Source organism: Pholcus phalangioides, unplaced genomic scaffold (genome assembly GCF_987345545.1).
Source record: "Pholcus phalangioides strain wild (caught in Gottingen) unplaced genomic scaffold, Ppha-v1.0 ptg000016l_1, whole genome shotgun sequence".
Taxonomy (NCBI): domain Eukaryota; kingdom Metazoa; phylum Arthropoda; class Arachnida; order Araneae; family Pholcidae; genus Pholcus; species Pholcus phalangioides.
In genome coordinates this window covers 5636654-5643036 of record NW_028301609.1, presented here as the reverse complement: position 1 = coordinate 5643036, position 6383 = coordinate 5636654, and positions in this window count along the sequence as shown.

Sequence of the window (6383 nt, the reverse complement as noted above, 5' to 3'; positions counted from 1 at the left end):
GACCGTATAATATATGGACGATCTTCTCTCTTCCAAAGAAGTCACGCAAATGCCTTGAAGCACGCGATGGGGTCCAGTGACGTCACCCTTACTGGACACGAGAAACTATTCGCGCTGTCCAGCAACATTCCGTTATACTACTTCAAAAAAAATGGAAGCGATCAAAGACAGTGTAGCTATCTTTGATCCCGCGGATCATAACAACAATGTGTATTAGGATTATTTAAGGGGGAAAAACACTACAGGAAAAGGAACTTCTTCAGTAAGTTTGAATTTTTCCTATAAAAAAAATTACTAGTAATCAATTTCAAAATTTTCATAAATTTATACAAATTATGTGATATTGGAATTACCGGCGAATTGTTTTATAGGTAACCAGTACATTCTCAAACTACTATACATAACGTTATGTTACGTTGGATAAATTTGGTGATACATTGCGAATTTATCATATATACCGGTGATCATGTACGTTAATCCGCATGTCGTATTGGTAATTATGATAAATCGTCAATGAGTTACTTAAATTTAAATGAAAGTCTCAGAAAATTCAGTCTAGGACGATGAATTCGGTAATGTTGGTTATGTGCTTACAAGTTGATAAGTGTGAAGAAAGCCAATAATACAGTACAAATCTGCCTGAAATTTTCAATGTTTTTAGCTTCTCACTAACTTGAATTTTGCATGGAAAAATACGTGTATTATATATAAATTACGGCGAAATTTTTAAATTTTTCCATGTTAATTAAATTTACCAAATTATGTATAATCACTTCTAAAAGACATAAATATGATGAAATTTATCGAACTCTTACGAAGAATTTGAGTCATGAGTAGTTGTGCATAATAACCGGTGATCGTGTAACGGTAATCTCAAGAGCATCATTGATCCTCCCCGGAAAATTGAAGTTCAAAGGCCTCCCCGAGGGACGGCTCGAGATAAAATTCTCACCCGTGTGAGACATAGTTCCTGTGTATAAGTGTAAGCAATAAAAACCTACTTCTCGAAACTCATACCCAGGGTCGTAACTAGACTGGGGCATAGTCTCGGGGCGCCGAGCCGAATGGGGGAACTCCAACAAATGTATTCTTATTTTGCATAATAATTTCCCTTTCAAGAAGGGCCCCGAGGAAAATTCTGCCCCGGGGACCCGAAAAGGCATACTACGGTCTTTATGCTCATTGCTCATACCCGTTTTCCTAGCTAGATGAAATGCATCAATAACTACAGTTTTCTCTCCGAATTATTTCTATTCAGTACATTCATTGTTTGAAATTATACAGACAAAACATTATTTCTAAATTTTTCCGTGAGATTACTTTTTCTTTCCACCCTCTGATATGGGCACCCTTCTACACCTATGCAATCGCATGGATCGCGCAGCCTCAGAGCCACCTCTAATGCTGAGTATAAGTGTATAATAAGTATAAGTGTGGAATATTTTATCCATAATTTTGACGCTTGTGGGTAAATATAAATGAAAACGTATATTCCTTTAAAATAAAGACATTTTGCTTTGCAATTATTTTCCCATTTCCAAAAACAAAACATCACGTCTACCAAAATAATATTTAGCAATTTATTCTGATTTTCGTGGAGTTTCTCGAAAGTAATCTATGTACAGGGTGTCCCGTAAGTACTGATGCGGCCTTTATCTCATCAACCGTCCGTCTTAGAGTTATAGTTTCAGTTTAAGAAATGCTCAAAAGGTGCTCAAAAATTAACCTGTACCAGTTTTGAGAGTGAAAATACAGTGTATAAAAAAATTTTTAAAAAAATCTAAATTTTTAAACTGTCCCCCCTGTGCTCTAACTTTCAATTAGAAAGTTGTTGCTCTGTCTTACCCGATGCCAACAAAAAAATTTAATGTTTCTATAAGCAATATTCGCTGAGATATTTTAATTCAAAAATCGGAGATAAGTTATGAAAAAAAAACTAACGGTCAACGCTTCTTTCCCTCATTTATGCTGCCCTTTTAAAATTTTTCTCCGTTTTTGAGTTCGAATATCTCAGCAAATATTGCACTTAGAAACATGGAATTTTTCTGTTGGCCTCAGGAGATACAGGACAACAACTTTCCAATTGCAAGTTAGAGGACGAGGGGACCGTGTAAAAATTTAATTTTTTATTTTGTTACACATTCTATTTTCACTATGAAAACTGATACAGGGTAATTTTTGAACGCCTTTTGAGCATTTTTTAAACTGAAACTATAACTATAAAGATAAACGGTTGATGAGATAAAGGCCGCATCAGCACTTACGGGACACCCTGTATATGTATAAAGAAGAGCGTTTGTTTGAGTGTGTAATTCATACAAATCTACAGTTTTATTCCGATCTTGATGAGATTTTGCACACTTGACCTTCAAAACAAGAGGAAGGTCACTGTCTACATGAGACTTCCCCGGGGGGGGGTCCATACTCAGGGCAATTATATTAGAACGTTGCGCTCACGATATCCATCTCGCGTACCCGTCACCTATCTTAGGTTCACGACACCGTTGTTGCGTTCCCGCTACCAGCGGAAGTCACACGTGATAAGGAAAAAAATTTATAATTGTTTTTTTACAAAAAATGAATATTAATATTCCTACGCAGTTTCAATTTTGAAATCACGTCACCCATCTTAGGTTCACGTCGCGTTTATTATGTATTCATTCCTCGCATTCCGTTGATGACCAGTGATTCAAATATGCCTTTCGATTTCAAGCGATTGCAGTTTTGCCATCCAGCTTGCATTCGCAATGAGTATCATCAAGGCACAGGGACAATCACTTTGTGTGTTGCAGGTATTAATTTGGAAATGCCAGGGCCGCAACTAGGGGAGGGGTTGCAGGCGGGTCTGGTGCCCCAGGCATCGAACCATAAGAGGCACAGATTTCATCCTATAGGCCCTCCTTTAGCATTACAGGGGATGGGGGGGGGGCACTAAAATGCGTTCTTGCTCCCAGGGCCGTCTTACGAGTATCGTGAGGCCCCTGGGCCAAGTGATTTTTCGGAGGTCCTACCTGGTAAATCCTAGAAAATTTCAACCGGATCTCATTTTTGTGAGGCCCTCGGGTCGTGCTCGGGTGGCCCCATGCGTTAAGACGGCACTGCTTGCTCCGGCTGACCAAGAACTAGTTGCGGCTCTGGGGAATGCCATGTTTTTCACACGGCCAATTATACGTGGCTTGCTCAAGAGTCTCGGAACACCGGAGAATTTGTCTATTTGCGCTCCGGACGGACAAACGAGAACCATTCTGTACCATCAAGCTCTTTGCGATAAAATGTACAATAGTAATAATGTTTGTCTTCTATCTAAATAAAATCTGTTTTATTCGAGCTTGGTAAAATTTTGCACAATTCACTTTGAACCAAAATACGAGGATAATCGCTGTCTACTTGAGATTTAGAAAAAACTATCCCCATTCCCCCTAAATCAAGGGTTCTTAACCTTTCTAGTTCCATGGGCCCCTTCTGTCAGTAGGGTGAAGACAACGGACCTCCTATTTGAAAAGCATTTTTAAACACGTACAAAATATAATAAAAACTACGAAACAGTCACATATAACGAGTGCGTGTTTCTTCTTCGCCACCTTTGAAATACCCAGAAAACTTGTTTCAGAACGGCATTACGCCATAAAATTTTGATAAAAGATCTTTCACAAAACTTTTATAGTGTGATGCTGAGCCCCCAACTTCAAGGTGCGAATGCGAGCCGATCTCTCCGTTAAAAAGTTTCGCCATAGAGTGCCTACAACGTTATAATTATTCATTCATTACACTTCACGCTCTATGAGTTGAGGAAAAAACTCATAGTTTATAAAATTGATTGCAGATTGCAGCACTATGATAACAAGCATTACACAGAAACAAACTTCACGGAAGGTTCACTATACATACACCCATATTCCAACATGTACCAATTCGTTAGAGGTTCCGCAGAGGAATATGGACGAGGTGCATGTCTGGTTCAGTAGTAGTGAGAGACAATGAGTGGAGGGGGAGCTTCTTTTTTCACCAAAGTAGCGAAACCAGATTTATTAGCAAACATCGCCAGAGCTCCATCGATGCAAATTGAATGAAGTTTCTTTTTCAAATCTGAGTTTTGTGTGTGAAAAAAATGTTTTTAGCATTTTGAAAACATCGATAGCCTTTGCAGTTTCCGAAAGATGCTCACAAAATAAAAATTCTTTTTTGATGGCTACAACACGCGCATAGCGAGCAAACCTGGCAAAACTGAGAGATGTCTGTAGTTTCATCCAACTGCATATTGAGGGAAATGGCGAAGCTGCCAATGCCTCGATGAAATTGACAGCTTCATACACTGGTAATTTCGTTCAGTGTATGAAAAAATGTATTTAGTTGAATTTTCTGTCAATCAAGCTCATGGAATTCCCCCCCCGAAATGCTCTCACGGATCCCCAAGGGGCCCATGGCCACCGGTTAAGAAACCATGGGGTACCTGTGCTATACATAGACACGGCGGCAACATTTGACGTGGATACGTTCTTTGTGCCTACTTTTGCATGGTAGGTACTGCCATAATGAAATTTGTCTTTGGAATAGCTGACAGACATTACCAATGTTGTCTATTTGCTTTGAGAAATTCTCGAAAAATCGCGTAAAACCATTTCGTCAGGAATGCGGGCCGCGTTCCTGGTGTCCATACCGGAAGAGGTATTAAAACCGGAGGGGGCATCATATCGTTAGATTTGTCTTAACGAGATCCACCCACAGACATAAAAAACACTGACAGATTCTGAATACTTCCTGAGATATGAGCGTTTAAAGCGCATTTCGTTAAGCAACTTTTTACGAAAGCACCCAGTTTCGTTGGGTGATTTAAAATACGTATTCAAGTCAAATATTGATTCACTAAGTCGAAAAGGTTTCTCTCCTAAAAGATCATAGATATCATATAATACTAACATGTGAAAGAGTGGGGGACTGTGTTTGGGGGGGGGGCACAAGAAGACAATATAGTACAAAGGGATCCTTGGAGCACTATTTTGTCCAGGAATGCATGCTACCATTAAGATGGCTCTGCCTGAATTCTCCAGAAAAATATGTACCGGATTTATTCAATCCCCTTACCGATCATAGACGAGATATCTCGACCCTGTGTAAATGGGAAAAATACAGGGTATCTCATAAATTCGTAAATAGTTTAAAAATTCATAAAAATTGAAGGAATTGGTATATTTGTATGCGAAGTTATACTCACGATAGGGGATTTTTTTTTTGCAAGGAAAAAAATGCAGTGCAATTTTTTGTCGATAGAGCGCACTGCACGAAAGCAAATCACTAGAAATATGTAAATCAGAGTCCTATGAAATGTAGGAATTCACAGCTCATTTCTGAATTTTCCTGTTGATATCGTTCAATAAGGTTTCAGTTGTGATGTTGACATTGGTGGATGAAGCACTATTGATGAAGTTGTTTTACCTCATCCACTGTTAAAGCCTAACTTATGTTGACACAGAAGATGAAGAGATTGAAGAAATGTTAGGGTCCAATCAATCGTATCAGACTTTCGTGCAGTGTCCTCTGTCGACAAAAATTTTATAAAAATGGTTTGTTTTAAAAAAAAAAAATTGTAAAAAATGTCTTTTTTGCAGACCGCATTCAAAGATACCGATTTCTTCAAGTTTCATGAATTTTCAAACTATTTACGAACTTATGGGACACCCTGTACATGCGAGCTCGCTCTCTCTCTCTCTCTCTCTCCCTTCTTTCGGGCAACGCCATCTATTGCAGAAGGCCTCCGCGCGATGCTCGTGACATCACTTTTTTTTTTTCAAACAGAGCATAACTCCGGTCTATCACCACACCACGGGCAATTTACTACTTTGTGAGTTGTGCCGGAAGTGTGAGTATGTGTACCTAAACAATCTGAGTGCCCGTATAGAGGGTGAATAGGGGGATAGTGTGTGAATTTTTAGTTGTGCCATGTATATTACAAATTCTGAGTGAAGTGTGATGTTGGAATATTTGTACTGTTGCTCTCTGTGGCGAGACTTTTTAACGGGGAGATTGACTCGCAGTCGCACCTTGAAGTTGGGAACCACAGAAAACCAACTTTAGCTGACCACCCGTGACGTCGCTGAAGAAGGTCATCACTCCTGTATACATTGTGGATATACTACAAAAAGGGTAAAGATGGCGCATGCGTCGGCCTGCTATATCCAATGGCTATAGGTGAGATGACCTTCTTCAGTGACGTCACGAGCGTCGCGCGGAAGACTTCAGCTATAGATGGTGCTGCTTCGGGACGCTTCATTTGAAAACCCTGTAAAAGAAAATTTCGTTTTTTTTCTTCTTATTTTTTCCTTTTTTCCTCTCTCCCCTCAGCATTATATTTTTATCTTTTCTCCCTCGCTACGGTTTACGATTAA